Source organism: Aquarana catesbeiana, linkage group LG05 (assembly GCF_042186555.1).
Source record: "Aquarana catesbeiana isolate 2022-GZ linkage group LG05, ASM4218655v1, whole genome shotgun sequence".
NCBI classification, from domain to species: Eukaryota; Metazoa; Chordata; class Amphibia; order Anura; family Ranidae; genus Aquarana; species Aquarana catesbeiana.
The window spans coordinates 8,876,275-8,893,332 of NC_133328.1; positions in this window are offsets into that span (position 1 = coordinate 8,876,275).

Below are 17,058 nucleotides of genomic sequence, written 5' to 3' on the forward strand. Positions count from 1 at the left end.
TGGGCAATAATATGGAGTTGGCTTCCTTTGTGGCTATACAGTAACATCCTCCACTCTTCTGGAAAGACTTTGCACAAGATTTTGGAAGGTGTCTGTGGAAATTTGTAAACATTTGTGAGGTCAGGTGATGTTGTATGGGAAGACCTAGCTTACAGCTAACATTTTAATTCAAAGGTATTCAGTAGGGTTCCAGTGAGGGCTCTGCTCAGGCCACTCGAGGTCCTTCTCACCAAAATAGTCAAACCATGTCCTTCATAGAGATGTTGGTTAAGAAGACCTGGCTTGTTAGAATTCATCCCAAAGGTTTTCAGTATGGCTGAGGTCAGGCCTCTGTGCAAGACACATGGGGGAAATGTCATGGTGGGACACCAGAAAAGGTGGGACACCAAACTGCACTCTGTTGGATGTGAAGACCTGGCTCACAATCGGTGTTCTGATTCATCCCAAAGGTTTTCAGTATGGATGAGGTCAGGCCTCTGTGCAAGACACATGGGGGAAATGTCATGGTGGGACACCAGAAAAGGTGGGACACCAAACTGCACTCTGTTGGATGTGAAGACCTGGCTCACAATCGGTGTTCTGATTCATCCCAATGGTGATCAGTAGGTTTGAGGTCAGGGCTCTGTGCAGGACACTCGAGTTCCTCCACACCAAACTGGTCAAACCATGTCTTTATGAAGTTGGCTTTGTACACAGGGGCACAGTCCTGCTAGAACAAAAAAATGTTCTTCCCCAAACTGTTCGGTCAAGGTTGTCTACAATGACTTTGTCTACAATGACTTTGTACCAGGACCCTTTACTGGGACACCTGAACTCCATTATTGGGAGGGAAGACCACATCATTTTTGCCATATACCCTGTTTTCCCGAAAATAAGACCTAGCCTGATTGTCAGTGATGGCTGCAATATAAGCCCTACCCCCCAAATAAGGCCTTCTCTGTTTCCCCCGAAAATAAGCCCTACCCTGAAAATAAGACCTACAAGGACTTTAACTAGGGCTTATTTGGAGGGTAGGGCTTATATTGCAGCCATCACCGACAATCACACTAGGTCTTATTTTCGGGGAAACAGGGTAGTATATTTTTTTCCTGTCTGTCCATCCTGCTGTGCTGAAAAAAAGCAACAGGATCTCAAATTGTCAAATTGGACCACCAGAAATGATGAACCTTACAAAGAAAGATTTTCAATATTTCGGCCACGTAATCTGTAGGGGGGGTGTTGCGTACCGAGTGCCAATACAATTCCAAGGGGTTAACCCATGTAATAATATTTAAAGTGACTTTTAAAATGACGTCCTGCTTTCTGGAGATCTCCTTTTAGCCCTGTGTACTCAGCCAGGGATGTGCCATACAGCCGTTACCTTAGAATGGCAGCGGGCACAGCGGTCTGCGCTGGCAGTGGATTATACGGCGAGTCTGAGCTCCGGTCTCTTAGCGCTGAGACTTTGGCTTTCCCAGAGGCTCCTGTAAAATTGATGACCAAGCATATGTTGGCAGTGAAACAATGTTACTTCAGCTATAAACTACACCAAGCGGAGGGAGCCTTGAGACCCATCACTGCCAGCGCTACCCTGCACACCAACACTGCCATCTACTGTGCATCTGTGCCACTGCAACGGGGGGGGGGGGGGGGGGGGGGGGGCTCTGATTAACCCATTCAGGACAGGGCTTCAAATCTTCATCAGCCACATGCAGTCAGTTAATATAGTAGTTATAGTAATATACTGCAGGACTGTCCAGATCCAGTCCCAGAGGGTTTCATAGCGGTCAATATTCAGAAGAAGACATTCATTACTGAAATATTGACATTGATAAAGGGACTAAAAGCAAAACCCTATTTTTTGTTGCTATTTATTCAGCATTTTTTTTTTGCCTATTTGTTTCTCCTTTGTTACATTTAAATGCTGCTGGTCTCTTGAAACCCCTTTGCAGCCCCTTCATGTCTACATGTACTCCAGTAATGGCTGCATGGATAGACTTCCTGATGGTGACAACAGAGAGCAATGGCCGTGTAATGTGTATGCAATGGCCACTTGCAGTGTCAGTTAAAAAACCCCCCCCCCCCCCCAAAAAAAATCAAGCACTAATCTGCATGCTCACGCACTAAGCCTACATTCTCCCTCAAATCTTTTCCTCTGCTGAAATCCCCCCTCTCAGCACAAATTTTTGCCCCCCCCCCCCAGCTCAAATCCTCTCTCTCCTCATATGCCCCCTGGCAAAAATCCCATCCCCCCCCCCCAAAAAAAAAATTGAGCACTTATCTACATGCTCACTCACTAAGCATAACTCCCCCCTCCCCCAATACAGATCCATCCTCCTGCTAAAATCCCCCCTCCCAGCACAAATCTTTGCCCCCCCAGCTCAAATCCTCTCTCTCCTCATATGCCCCTGGCAAAAATCCCCCCCCCCCCAAAAAAATGAGCACTTATCTACATGCTCACTCACTAAGCATAAATCCCCCTCCCCCAATCTAGATCCATCCCCCTGCTAAAATCCCCCTCCTCCCAGCACAAATCTTTCCTCCCCCCCCCCCCAGCTCAAATCCTCTCTCTCCTCATATGCCCTCAGTAAACCCCCCCCCCCCCCGCTAAAAAAAAAATTGAGCACTAATCTGCATACTTACCCACTAAGCATAAATTCCCCCTCCTCCCAAAACAAATCCACCCCCCCTGCTGAAATCCCCCCACTCAGTACAAATCTTTGCCCCCCCCCCCCAGCTCAAATCCTCTCTCGCCTCATGTGCCCTCAGCAAAAATTCCCCCCCCCACACCACCAAACAAAATCTCCCCCTCCTAGCACAAATGTACCCCTCAAATTCCCCCATCTAGCAAAAATACCCTCCAAACATGCGACTAGTTTCTCCATACAGGAGCCTTGCGTCTCGAAGCCGTCATTACCAACACTTTTTACTTTTTCTCTGTGTCATTCCATTTTATTACACAGAACTTCATTTCTGAATATATTTCTTTTCAGGGGCGGCCCGTCCATTGCGGTCGCACGGGCGCCACCCCCCCTCTTTCCAGGCTTACCCCCCTATATGGTTAATGGATACCCTGTTTCCCCGAAAATAAGACCTAGCGCGATTGTCGATGATGGCTGCAATATAAGCCCTACCCCCCAAATAAGCCCTACCCTGTTTCCCCGAAAATAAGCCCTACCCTGAAAATAAGACCTACAAGGACTTTAACTAGGGCTTATTTGGGGGGTAGGGCTTATATTGCAGCCATCACTGACAATCACGCTAGGTCTTATTTTCAGGGAAACAGGGTAGATTCATGCATAGCATTAATCTATCCACGGCCGCCGCAGCCGCCCCCTATTCATGCGTCCGGACCCTTTTCGGATGCCGGGAGCCTGAATTCCTATTAGAGCCTTTGACTCTACCTGATTAGAGTCAAAGGCTCTAATAGGCTTCAAAAAAAGGTGAACTTGGAGCGCAGAGCATTGCACTCGCAGTCCACCCAGGTGTCTTAGAAAAGCAAATTAATATTCGCTTTTCTATCACTGAATAGCCTCTCCGCCAGTCAGGAAGCGCGGGTCTGTTACCTGTTTCCCGACTGGCTGAAAGGTCAGGCGATCCTATTGGACGCCGAGGAAGAGGGGAGGAGACACACGGCGGAAGCCGCCGTGATCTCAGAAGAGGAGAGGACACAGGAGACGCTGCCAGATGCCCAATGTGCCCGTTGTACCCCATGGGGTAAATACCAGTGGACTGGCAGACAGCGCGGGGGTGTTTGAGTTTGCCGTCACCAGCCGCCTCTGTTTATTTTGGTGTCTTTGTATGCATGGATTGCATGGGTTGTTACCAACATAGGGGGACATTTCATGTCAATGTCACATCTACCAAGAAAAGTGGTGACGTGTTAAATTCTTATTTTAACCGCTGTATATATACAGTATCCCACAAAAGTAAGTACACCCCTCACATTTTTGTAAATCTTTTCTTTTATCTTTTCATGTGACAACACTGAAGAAATGACACTTGTCTACAATGTAAAGTAGTGAGTGTACAGCTTGTATAACAGTGTAAATTTGCTGTCCCCTCAAAATAACTCAACACACAGCCATTAATGTCTAAAACACTGGCAACAAAAGTCAGTACACCCCTAAGTAAAAATGTCCAAATTGGCGCCAATTAGCCATTTTCCCTCCCCGGTGTCATGTGACTCGTTAGTGTTACAAGGTCTCAGATGTTAATGGGGAGCAGGTGTGTTAAATTTGGTGTTATCGCTCTCACTCTCTCATACTGCTCACTGGAAGTTCAACATGGCACCTCATGGCAAAGAACTCCCTGGGATCTGAAAAATAGAATTGTTGCTCTACATAAAGATATAAGAAGATTGCCAAGACCCTGAAACTGAGCTGCAGCACGGTGGCCAAGACCATACAGCGTTATAACAGGACAGGTTCCACTCAGAACAGGCCTCGCCATGGTCCACCAAAGAAGTTGAGGTCACGTGATCAGCGTCATATCCAGAGGTTGTCTTTGGGAAATAGACGTATGAGTGCTGCCAGCATTGCTGCAGAGGTTGTAGGGGTGGGGGGGTCAGCCTGTCAGTGCTCAGACCATACGCCGCACACTGCATCAAATTGGTCTGCATGGCTGTCATCCCAGAAGGAAGCCTCTTCTAAAGATGATGTACAAGAAAGTCCACAAACAGTTTGCTGAAGACAAGCAGACTAAGGACATGGATTACTGGAACCATGTCCTGTGGTCTGATGAGACCAAGATAAACTTATTTGGTTCAGATGGTGACAAGTGTGTGTGGGGGCAACCAGGTGAGGAGGACAAAGACAAGTGTGTCTTGTCTACAGTCAAGCATGGTGGTGGGAGTGTCATGGTCTGGGGCTGCATGAGAGCTGCCGGCACTGGGGAGCTACAGATCATTGAGGGAACCATGAATGCCAACATGTACTGTGACATACTGAAGCAGAGCATGATCCCCTCCCTTCAGAGACTGGGCCGCAGAGCAGTATTCCAACATGATAATGACCCCAAACACACCTCCAAGGTGACCACTTCCTTACTAAAGAAGCTGAGGGTAAAGGTGATGGACTGGCCAAGCATGTCTCCAGACCTAAACCCTATTGATCATCTGTGGGACATCCTCAAACGGAAGGTGGAGGAGCACAAGGTCTCTAACATCCACCAGCTCTGTGATGTCGTCATGGAGGAGGGGAAGAGGACTCCAGTGACAACCTGTGAAGCTCTGGTGACCTCCATGCCCAAGAGGGTTAAGGCAGTGCTGGAAAATAATGGTGGCCACACAAAATATTGACACTTTGGGCCCAATTTGGACATTTTCACTTAGGCGTGTACTGACTTTTGTTGCCAGCGGTTTAGACATTAATGGCTGTGTGTTGAGTTATTTTGAGGGGACAGCAAATTTACACTGTTATACAAGCTGTACACTCACTACTTTACATTGTAGACAAGTGTCATTTCTTCAGTGTTGTCACATGAAAAGAAAGAAGAAAAGATTTACAAAAATGGGAGGGGTGTACTTACTTGTGTGAGATACTGTATATATATATATATATATATAGTCCATAGCTTTGAATTAGGGGCCACACTGTACAGAGGTGTCTTGAAGCAGCAGGGTGTTTTAACCTGAGATGATGAAACAAGATGGAAAGTCTGATTTTTATATTGCTTTGTCACCGTCACCTCGGCTTTCCGATGGAGTCGCCATTTCAACACACATTACATAGACATGGTCCACCGTTGTCACCATCAGGATACTCACCCTGAGAAATGCCATGCAGCTGTTGCTGGAGTGCATGTAGACAGGAAGTGGTTGTAAAGAGGCTGTGGAAGAGCAGCAGCACTGAGATGTAACAATGGATGACAAAGAAAACTAAAACAATCTTTTACAATGGCTTAAATGTTGAGTATCACATTGTCTGTCAAAATGTTAGATGGCAGAATTAAAGCAGCAGGGCAGGTCTGTTCCTTTGCTCTAGAAAACAGCAGATGAGGGGTACATAGGGGGATCTGTGGAATGTATCAGGATGGATCTGGGGGTAATAATAAGCCTTGTCTCTATAATGGACCTTTATCCTGTAACTGATATGCCATTGACATTGGCTCTAAGCACTGGTGTGTAGCAATACTGCCCTCTTGTGTTGATCTGAGCACAGCACATGCTGACTAATCTATACACAGGGATCTCTATAGAGTAGAACTGATTTCCTAACAACTTTGTTGTGAGGTCTGGGTAGACTCCCCCCCTTTTTTTACCCCCAATAAATGTTTGCACTAACTAGCCCAGGGGTTCCATACTTAGTACACCCTGGGAATGAGTGGAATTATCTTTAATACAGTTTGGATATATAAATATATATATTTTAGAAGACATTAATTCCCACTTTAATCTACTTATAAAGTAGCTTCTTTGTAATTTTTCCACTTATTTCCATCAAAGTCATCTGAGCATAATCCAGAGAAGGAAACTTCCTGACGATTACACATGTTCTGCATCGGGGGTCTTCAGGGAAGTGGGTGCAGGGGATGTAGGAGAAGCAGAGAGTCTTAAGGGAAGCGGGTGCAGGGAATGTAGGAGAGGTAGAGAGTCTTCAGTGAAGAGGGTGCAGGAGATGTAGAAGAAGCAGAGAGTCTTCAGGGAAGCCGGTGTAGGAGAAGCAGAGATTCTTCAGGGAAGCCGGTGTAGGAGAAGCAGAGATTCTTCAGGGAAGCCGGTGTAGGAGAAGCAGAGATTCTTCAGGGAAGTGGATGCAGGAGATGTAGGAGAAGCAGAGAGTCTTCAGGGAAGAGGGTGCAGGAGATGTAGGAGAGGTAGAGAGTCTTCAGGGAAATGGGTCCAGGAGATGTAGGAGAGGTAGAGAGTCTTCAGGGAAGCGGATGCAGGAGATGTAGGAAAGGTAGAGAGTCTTCAGGGAAGCGGAGAAGCGGGTGCAGGAGATGTAGGAGAAGCAGAGATTCTTCAGGGAAGCGGATGCAGGAGATGTAGGAAAGGTAGAGAGTCTTCAGGGAAGCAGGTGCAGGGGATGTAGGAGAGGTAGAGAGTCTTCAGGGAAGCGGGTGCAGGGGATGTAGAGAGGTAGAGAGTCTTCAGGGAAGCGAGTGCAGGGGATGTAGGAGAGATAGAGAGTCTTCAGGGAGGTGGGTGCAGGAGATGTAGGTGAGGTAGAGAGTCTTCAGGGAGGTGGGTGCAGGAGATGTAGGTGAGGTAGAGAGTCTTCAGGGAAATGGGTCCAGGAGATGTAGGAAAGGTAGGGAGTCTTCAGGGAAGCAGGTGCAGGGGATGTAGGAGAGGTAGAGAGTCTTCAGGGATGCGGGTGCAGGGGATGTAGGAGAGATAAAGAGTCTTCAGGGAAGCGGGTGCAGGGGATGTAGAGGGATAGAGAGTCTTCAGGGATTCGGGTGCAGGAGATGTAGCAGAAGCAGAGATTCTTCAGGAAAGCAAGTGCAGGAGAGGTAGAGAGTCTTCAGGGAAGTGGGTGCAGGAGATGAAGGAGAAGCAAAGAGGCTTCAGGGAAGCGGGTGCTGGAGATGTAGGAGAGGTAGAGTGTCTTCAGGGAAGTGGGTGCAGGAGATGTAGAAGAAGCAGAGAGTCTTCAGTGAAGAGGGTGCAGGAGATGTAGGAGAAGCAGAGAGTCTTCAGGGAAGCGGGTGCAGGAGATATAGGAGAGGTAGGGAGTCTTCAGGGAAGCGGGTCCAGGAGATGTAGAAGAAGCAGAGAGTCTTCAGGGAAGCGGGTGCAGGAGATATAGGAGAGGTAGGGAGTCTTCAGGGAAGCGGGTGCAGGAGATGTAGGAGAGGTAGAGAGTCTTCAGGGAAGCGGGTGCAGGAGATGTAGAAGAAGCAGAGAGTCTTCAGGGAAGTGTGTCCAGGAGATGTAGAAGAAGCAGAGAGTCTTCAGGGAAGCCGGTGTAGGAGAAGCAGAGAGTCTTCAGGGAAGCGGGTGCAGGGGATGTAGGAAAGGTAGAGAGTCTTCAGGGAAGCAGGTGCAGGAGATGTAGGAGAGGTAGAGAGTCTTCAGGGAAGCGGGTGCAGGAGATGTAGGAAAGGTAGAGTGTCTTCAGTGAAGCGGGTGCAGGAGATGTAGAAGAAGCAGAGAGTCTTCAGGGAAGCCGGTGTAGGAGAAGCAGAGATTCTTCAGGGAAGTGGATGCAGGAGATGTAGGAGAGGTAGAGAGTCTTCAGGGAAGAGGGTGCAGGAGATGTAGGAGAGGTAGAGAGTCTTCAGGGAAGAGGGTGCAGGAGATGTAGAAGAAGCAGAGAGTCTTCAGGGAAGTGGGTGCAGGAGATGTAGGAGAGGTAGAGAGTCTTCAGGGAAGCGGGTGCAGGAGATGTAGGAGAGGTAGAGAGTCTTCAGGGAAGCAGGTGCAGGGGATGTAGGAGAGGTAGAGAGTCTTCAGGGAAATGGGTCCAGGAGATGTAGGAGAGGTAGAGAGTCTTCAGGGAAGAGGGTGCAGGAGATGTAGGAGAGGTAGAGAGTCTTCAGGGAAGAGGGTGCAGGAGATGTAGAAGAAGCAGAGAGTCTTCAGGGAAGTGGGTGTAGGAGAAGCAGAGATTCTTCAGGGAAGCGGGTGCAGGAGATGTAGGAGAAGCAGAGATTCTTCAGGGAAGCGGGTGCAGGAGATGTAGGAGAGGTAGAGAGTCTTCAGGGAAGCGGGGAAGCGGGTGCAGGAGATGTAGTAGAAGCAGAGATTCTTCAGGGAAGCGGATGCAGGAGATGTAGGAAAGGTAGAGAGTCTTCAGGGAAGCGGAGAAGCGGGTGCAGGAGATGTAGGAGAAGCAGAGATTCTTCAGGGAAGCGGATGCAGGAGATGTAGGAAAGGTAGAGAGTCTTCAGGGAAGCGGGTGCAGGGGATGTAGAGAGGTAGAGAGTCTTCAGGGAAGCGAGTGCAGGGGATGTAGGAGAGATAGAGAGTCTTCAGGGAGGTGGGTGCAGGAGATGTAGGTGAGGTAGAGAGTCTTCAGGGAAATGGGTCCAGGAGATGTAGGAAAAGTAGGGAGTCTTCAGGGAAGCAGGTGCAGGGGATGTAGGAGAGGTAGAGAGTCTTCAGGGATGCGGGTGCAGGGGATGTAGGAGAGATAGAGAGTCTTCAGGGAAGCGGGTGCAGGGGATGTAGAGGGATAGAGAGTCTTCAGGGATGCGGGTGCAGGAGATGTAGCAGAAGCAGAGATTCTTCAGGAAAGCAAGTGCAGGAGAGGTAGAGAGTCTTCAGGGAAGTGGATGCAGGAGATGAAGGAGAAGCAAAGAGGCTTCAGGGAAGCGGGTGCTGGAGATGTAGGAGAGGTAGAGTGTCTTCAGGGAAGTGGGTGCAGGAGATGTAGAAGAAGCAGAGAGTCTTCAGTGAAGAGGGTGCAGGAGATGTAGGAGAAGCAGAGAGTCTTCAGGGAAGCGGGTGTAGGGGATGTAGGAAAGGTAGAGAGTCTTCAGGGAAGCAGGTGCAGGAGATGTAGGAGAGGTAGAGAGTCTTCAGGGAAGCGGGTGCAGGAGATGTAGGAAAGGTAGAGTGTCTTCAGGGAAGCGGGTGCAGGAGATGTAGAAGAAGCAGAGAGTCTTCAGGGAAGCCGGTGTAGGAGAAGCAGAGATTCTTCAGGGAAGTGGATGCAGGAGATGTAGGAGAGGTAGAGAGTCTTCAGGGAAGAGGGTGCAGGAGATGTAGGAGAGGTAGAGAGTCTTCAGGGAAGAGGGTGCAGGAGATGTAGAAGAAGCAGAGAGTCTTCAGGGAAGTGGGTGCAGGAGATGTAGGAGAGGTAGAGAGTCTTCAGGGAAGCGGGTGCAGGAGATGTAGGAGAGGTAGAGAGTCTTCAGGGAAGCGGGTGCAGGGGATGAAGGAGATGTAGAGAGTCTTCAAGGAAGTGGGTCCAGGAGATGTAGCAGAAGCAGAGATTCTTCAGGGAAGTGGGTGCAGGAGATGTAGGAGAGGTAGGGAGTCTTCAGAGAAGCAGGTGCAGGAGATGTAGGAAAGGTAGAGAGTCTTCAGGGAAGCGGGTGCAAGAGATGTAGGAGAGGTAGAGAGTCTTCAGGGAAGCGGGTGCAGGGGATGAAGGAGAGGTAGAGAGTCTTCAGGGAAGCGGGTGCAGGAGATGTAGGAGAGGTAGAGAGTCTTCAGGGAAGCGGGTGCAGGAGATGTAGGAAAGGTAGAGTGTCTTCAGGGAAGCGGGTGCAGGAGATGTAGGAGGGGTAGAGAGTCTTCAGGGAAGCGGGTGCAGGAGATGTAGGAGAGGTAGAGAGTCTTCAGGGAAGCGGGTGCAGGGGATGTAGGAGAGGTAGAGAGTCTTCAGGGAAGCGGGTGCAGGGGATGTAGGAGAGGTAGAGAGTCTTCAGGGAAGCGGGTGCAGGAGATGTAGGAGAAGCAGAGGGTGTACAGGGAAGGCGGTGCAGGGGATGAAGAGGAAGCAAGGGATGTAAGCATAAAGGGGTGCCTGGGGATAGAGAAGGGTTATGGGAAGTGGGTTTTGGGGAAGGGAAGTCAGAGAATAGAGGAGAAGCAGGGGGTGTAGAAGGAAGGGGGTGCAGGGGAAGCAGAGGGTTATGAGAAGGGAGTGTGTGGGGATGTAGGGAAAGCCAGAGTAAAGAGGGTGCAAGGCATGTAGTAGAAGCAGAGGGTTACATAGATGGGGGAGTGGGGGGGGTGTACAGGGAATGTAGGAGAAGCAGGAGGTCTAGAAGGAAAGGGGATGTAGTAGGAGAAGCAGGGGGGGGGAGGGGGTATAGGGAATGTAGGAGAAGCAGGAGGTGTAGAAGGAAGGGGGTATAGGGAATGTAGGAGAAGCAGGAGGTATAGAAGGAAGGGGGTGCAGGGGATGTAGGAGAAGCGGGGGGGAGGAAAGAAAGGAAAGGGGGTACAGGTGATGTAGGAGAAGCAGGAGGTGTAGAAGAAAGGGGGTGTAGGAGAAGCAGGTGATGTAGAAGGAAGGGGGTGTAGGGGATGTAGGAGAAGTAGGAGGTGTAGAAGGAAGGGGGTGCAGGGGATGTAGGAGAAGTAGGAGGTGTAGAAGGAAGGGGGTGCAGGGGATGTAGGAGAAGTAGGAGGTGTAGAAGGAAGGGGGGTGCAGGGGATGTAGGAGAAGTAGGAGGTGTAGAAGGAAGGGGGTGCAGGGGATGGAGGAGCAGGAGGTGTATAAGGAAGGGGCTGTAGGAGAAGCAGGAGGTGTAGAAGGAAGGGGGTGTAGGGGATGTAGGAGGAGCAGGAGGTGTAGAAGGAAGGGGGTGCAGGGGATGTAGGAGGAGCAGGAGGTGTAGAAGGAAGAGGGTGCAGGGGATGTAGGAGGAGCAGGAGGTGTAGAAGGAAGGGGGTGCAGGGGATGAAGGGGGAGCAGGAGGTGTAGAAGGAAGGGGGTGCAGGGGATGTAGGAGGAGCAGGAGGTGTAGAAGGAAGGGGGTGCAGGGGATGTAGGAGGAGCAGGAGGTGTAGAAGGAAGGGGGTGTAGGGGATGTAGGAGGAGCAGGAGGTGTAGAAGGAAGGGGGTGCAGGGGATGTAGGAGGAGCAGGAGGTGTAGAAGGAAGAGGGTGCAGGGGATGTAGGAGGAGCAGGAGGTGTAGAAGGAAGGGGGTGCAGGGGATGAAGGGGGAGCAGGAGGTGTAGAAGGAAGGGGGTGCAGGGGATGTAGGAGGAGCAGGAGGTGTAGAAGGAAGGGGGTGCAGGGGATGTAGGAGGAGCAGGAGGTGTAGAAGGAAGGGGGTGTAGGGGATGTAGGGAACGCAGGGGATGTAAAGGATTTCTGTTGTGCTGATTCCTCCCCCTTGAACTCTCATCCTCATGCAGCACCTATATTATCGGCATTCATTGTTTAGAATTGAAAGCACCGTCCCCCCTTCCCCCCGCACCACCATTTATTATATCCTGATTTCCCCCAATGCTGTCAGATCTCTCTCACCTCTTGCACTGTCTCTTTCTCTTCTCCATGTGGCACACAGAGACACACAACAGAAAGGTTGAGTCAATTTTTCACCATCTAAACTGGTTGTCGGTGTGATTCCAGTTTTGTCAGCCCCTGTCAAATTAATACAGGTGAGTTGAATTACAAAATTACGGGAGCATCACAAACTTGGAATGCAATTATTTCTTCCATTTTTGAGAAGGTGCCAATAATTTTGCCCAGTCCATTCTTGGAGTTTGGACAGGAATAGGTCAGATTTGGCTTTTTGTTTCTCCAATTTTTTGTGTCATACAAACAAAAGAAATGCAGGGGTGCCAATGTTTTTGGCCATGATTTGTAGGTGGTGTATGCATGCCAAGCCAACACCTAAAACTCGTTGCTATGTTCCTCAAACCATTCTTACAGTGTGTCAGGGCACATTATCCTGCTGAAAGAGGCCACTGCCATCTGAGAATACCATTTCCATGAAGGGGTGTACTTGGTCACCAACAATGTTTAGGTAGGTGGTACATGTCAAGTAACATCCACATCAATGGCGGGAGTCAAGGTTTCCCAGCAGAACATTGCATCTGCCAGTTTGCCTTCTTCCCATAATGCATCCTGGTGCCGCCTCCTTCCCGGTGACGCACCCGGCCATCCGCATGATGTAAAAGAAAACCTGATTTATCAGACCAGAATACATTCTTCATTTGCTCTGTGGTCCAGTTCTGAGGCTCACATGCCCATTGTAGGCACTTTTGGTTGTGGACACGGGTCAGCATGGACAACACAGCCCCGTACACAGCAAACTGCTTTCAACTTCAGGGACAACATGTTCACTTGCTGCCTAATACATCTCACTCAAGTTCAGATGCCATTGTAATGAGATAACGTTTTCAGGAAGCTACAGCACCCTGCCAGCCCCTCCCACCAGAAGAACGAAGACCCAGTGATGACCTCACTAAGTCTTAAAATAAGGAATGTAATGAAAATGGAAAGGTTTTATGTAGAAATGTAATTAGCATGTTGATTGGGGGGGGGGCAGGGAAGGCAAAATTTAAGCAGACTAACCAGTTACCAACCGCACTATAGTCAAATGACAGCTACAGTGCGCGGACCAGTTACTCTGGGAGGGCGTACATTGATGTCCTCCCAGAATCGCGATCCCACGCGTCCCCCAGGGGGGCGCGCACACGGGAACATCCGTGCTCGCCGGGTTCACGGGACCCGGCGCAACACGGATCGCGGTAAAGGGCCAATGACAGCGGCCCTTTAACACGTGATCGCTCCGTCCAATGACACAGCAGGGTCATCAGGGGTTCAACGCTCTCCTCACACCGATACAGCGTAAGTGGAGAGGAGAGCGATCGAGTGCAAAACTGTAAGTTTCTACAGTTGTAACAATGCTCAACAGTGCCCAACAGTGCTACACTCTGCCACCAGTGCAACCAGAGCCACACCAGTGCCATTACAGGGCTCATCTGTGCCACACCAGTGCCACCTGTGCCCATCGGTGCCACCTGTGCCCCTCAGTACCACCACAGTGCTCATCTGTACCATCAGTGCCACTACAGTACAATCAGTGCCACTACAGTGCCAATACCGTGCAACTCATTAGTGCCACTACAGTGCCCAATCAGTACTCTGCAGTGCAGCCTCACCAGCACCCAGCAGTGCAGCCACACCTGTCTAGTTTACAAATCGCAACACAGTCACCAGTATGGCAAAAAAATAAATTTACCAGCGAGGAGGCCTACCAGCTTCTTAGTCTGAGCGATGAGAGCAGCGGGGAGCTCTCTGAGTCTCAGTCCAATTCTGCTTCGACCTATGAACCCGTTACAAGCAGTGGGTCTTCTACAGAGGAAGAGGAACGTGTGCCCTTGAAAAGAAGGCGTTCTGGCATGGAGCAGCAGCCTACTACCAGCAGTGCAGGGCCATCCACCTCGAGCGCAGTGCCATCCACCTCGAGCACAGTGCCGTCCACCTCAAGTGCAGAGCCACTGCAACAAAGGCCAAGCACCAGTAGGGTGTCATCTCAGCCCCAAAGGGATAGAGGCCATGCCAGCCTTCCCTATGCCCTTCAAAACCCACTGTGGCTTCCCCCTAATTCCGGAGCAGCAAACATCCCCCCTTTTACCGCCCAGCCAGGTGTCCAGGTGAACACCGATGATTTTGTCATGCTTGATGTTTTTCATTTGATTTTCACCGAAGACTTACATTGTGGAAGCTACATTGTCCATTGTGGCCCAGTGCAACCTCTATGCACAGCAGCAGTACATAGTAAGAAACCCTGGCTCTAGTTATGCCCGTCCCTTTGAGTGGGGGGAACTTACTGTAGAGGAATTCAAAATTTTTTTAGGCCTAACTTTTGGGTCTCACAAAAAAAAAAACGAATTGTACTCCTACTGGTCTACCAACCCCATCCACCACATGCCACTCTTCCCATCCATTATGCCAAGATCAAGATACCTTATAATTTTGCGGTTCCTCCACTACAATGACAACACCCAGTGCCCTCCCCGAAATGACCCAGCTTTTGACAAATTATTTAAAATTCGGCCACTCCTAGATTATTTCTCTGAAAAATTCCCCCCCGTTATATACCCCCGACCAGAATATTTCCGTGGATGAGTCCCTTGTAAAATTCTCAGGCAGGCTGGGCATCAAACAATTTATCCCCAGCCAAAGGGCCGATATGGGGTTAAAATGTACAAACATTGTGACCGAGCCACGGGGTACATCTACGCCTTCCTGGTGTACGAAGGGAAGGACTCCCAACTGCATCTTCCTGAATGCCCAGAGTATATTGGAGCCAGCAGAAAAGTTGTCTTGGAGCTTGTTTATCCACTCCTTGGAAAGGGGTACCACCTTTATGTGGATAATTTTTATACGAGCTTGCCCCTCTAACACAATCTTCACCGGAGGGACACCCCAGCATGTGGTACAACAGGCCAATAGAAAGGGCTTCCCACAAAAACTCGTCAATGAAAGGCTACGACAAGGGGAGATGGCGTCTTTGCGGAACCAGGAGCTATTGGCTGTCAAGTGGAGGGACAGAAGAAACGTCCACATGCTCACATCAATCCATAAATACACCTACCTGGAAGTCCCCAGAAGAAACGGCCCAATCCAGAATCCAGATTGTGTCTATGACTATAATTTGTTCATGGGGGGGAGTGGACTTCAATGATCATATGATTAAACCCTACATTCCCACAAGAAAATCCCACCATTGGTATAAAAAAAGTGTCCATTTATTTTTTCAGTTTGGCCATGTATAACTTTTATGTTATTTACCAAAAATCTACCGAGACCCCCGTATCCTATCTGCACTACCAAGAACAAGTTATCTCTGCCCTTTTGTACCCTAAAAACCCACCAGAAAATATTTGCTCCGATTCCGTGAGCAAACTCCACGAGCGCCACTTTCCTGAGAAAATCCCACCCGTGAAACAGGCCACAGACGTCAGAAGAAATTCTCCAGAGAAGGAGTTAGAAGAGACACCACATATTATTGTCCCCAATGTCCTTCCCAACCAGGCCTCTGTATAGGTGAATGTTTCCACTGTTACCATACTTCCCTAAATTATTAGGGAAGTATGGTAAACGTAATTCTCATTTCCTGTCATTTTCCTCCACACCCCTTATGCCACTGCACTGAACTGTACATACCTCTGCCTTTTCCGGAACTGACCCTGGCCTGTTATACGACCACGCTTCTGCCGAACGCTCAACTGTACCTACCTCTGCCTTCTCCGGAACTGACCCTGGACTGTTATACGACCAAGCTTCTGCCTAACGCTAAACTGTACCTACCTCTGCCTGCTCTGAAACTGACCCTGGACTGTTTGAGAAGGTTTTTTGCCTGCCTCCTGGACTGATCTTTTACCCTGCTATGCTAGTGGGAACACAGGGGTCTCATATATGTGAGGGGCTCCAGAATTGTTTTTCTGGATGAAGAAAACTATTTTTTTTTTAGTTTTCTCATTCCCGTATAAGGGTCTGGAGACTTGGAGGCTTCAAAGAGATTTGGGTGGGAGAAGCCTCTACCCCTGTCCCCATTCTTTCCTGGCCTGCTACTTGGACCATGTTCCTGCTTACTACCAGGACCAATATTTTGGCACTGCTGGCAATGTCTCTACTTGCACTGACCCTGGACTGTATATGGACAGTATCCCTGCCTGTACTAACTATGGACAATTCCATTCACTGTCGCTGACCACGTCCCTGCCTGCTGCCTGGATCAGGGCTCTCCTCCTGTGGACAACTGCACTACTAAAACCACAGGTAATCTTTTGTTTACCCTTTGCTCAGCAGAATGCATTTTAGGGTGTAATTCTTGGATACAACAGCTATGTGTTAGAAATATGAAGGACCTTCAAAAATGTGATAGATTGTAAGGAAATTAGATGCGTAATTTACGTCCCTAGAACACCTGATGGTGCTCCTTGGATGTTGAGCCTCTATGTGGCCAGGCTGTGTAAAAAGCTCACACATGTGGTATCGCCATACTCAGGAGGAGTAGCAGAATATATTTTAGGGTGTCATTTTTGCTATGTACATGCTGTGTGTTGGAAATAGCTTATAAATGGACAACTTTGTGTAAAAAAAAAAAAAAAAAAAAAAAAAAAAAAAATGCGTTTTCATTTTTTTTCCACATTTTCCAAAAACTTCTGGAAAAAATGAACCGTTGAAAAGACTCATGCCTCATAGATTATAAGTTTGGGTCAGTGTCGGGACCACCACCATAGCGACCCAAGCGGGTGCTATGGGGCCCGCAGCCAAGTGGGGCCCGGTCCTAGTTGCCAATAGAAATCCTTTTTCACAATTTTTCGCCGCCTGCCGCCGCTAGAGATCCGCAGCCGGCGTAGATAATGTCTCCGCCGCCATTTTCCACAAGACCAGACGAGTTAGAAATGAGAAGCGGAGCCTGCCGAGTGGCTACAATAGAAATAGAGCTGCGCCGCCGCCAACCCCCCGCCCCCGGTCTGTCTATCATCTGTGACCTGTTGTGGAAATGGGTGGGGGGTGCCGCAGCTCAATTTCTATTGTAGCCGGATGGCTCCTCTTCTATTTTGTTCCCCCTCGGCCTTCAGTAATGGCGGCAGAGACACTGCTGCTGGGATATAGAAGGGCTCCAATTTGGGGGGGGGGGGGGGGGGGCACCTGAGATGTAAGGAAGCACTCTGCTAGCTGGGGACAGTGACACCTGAGATGTAA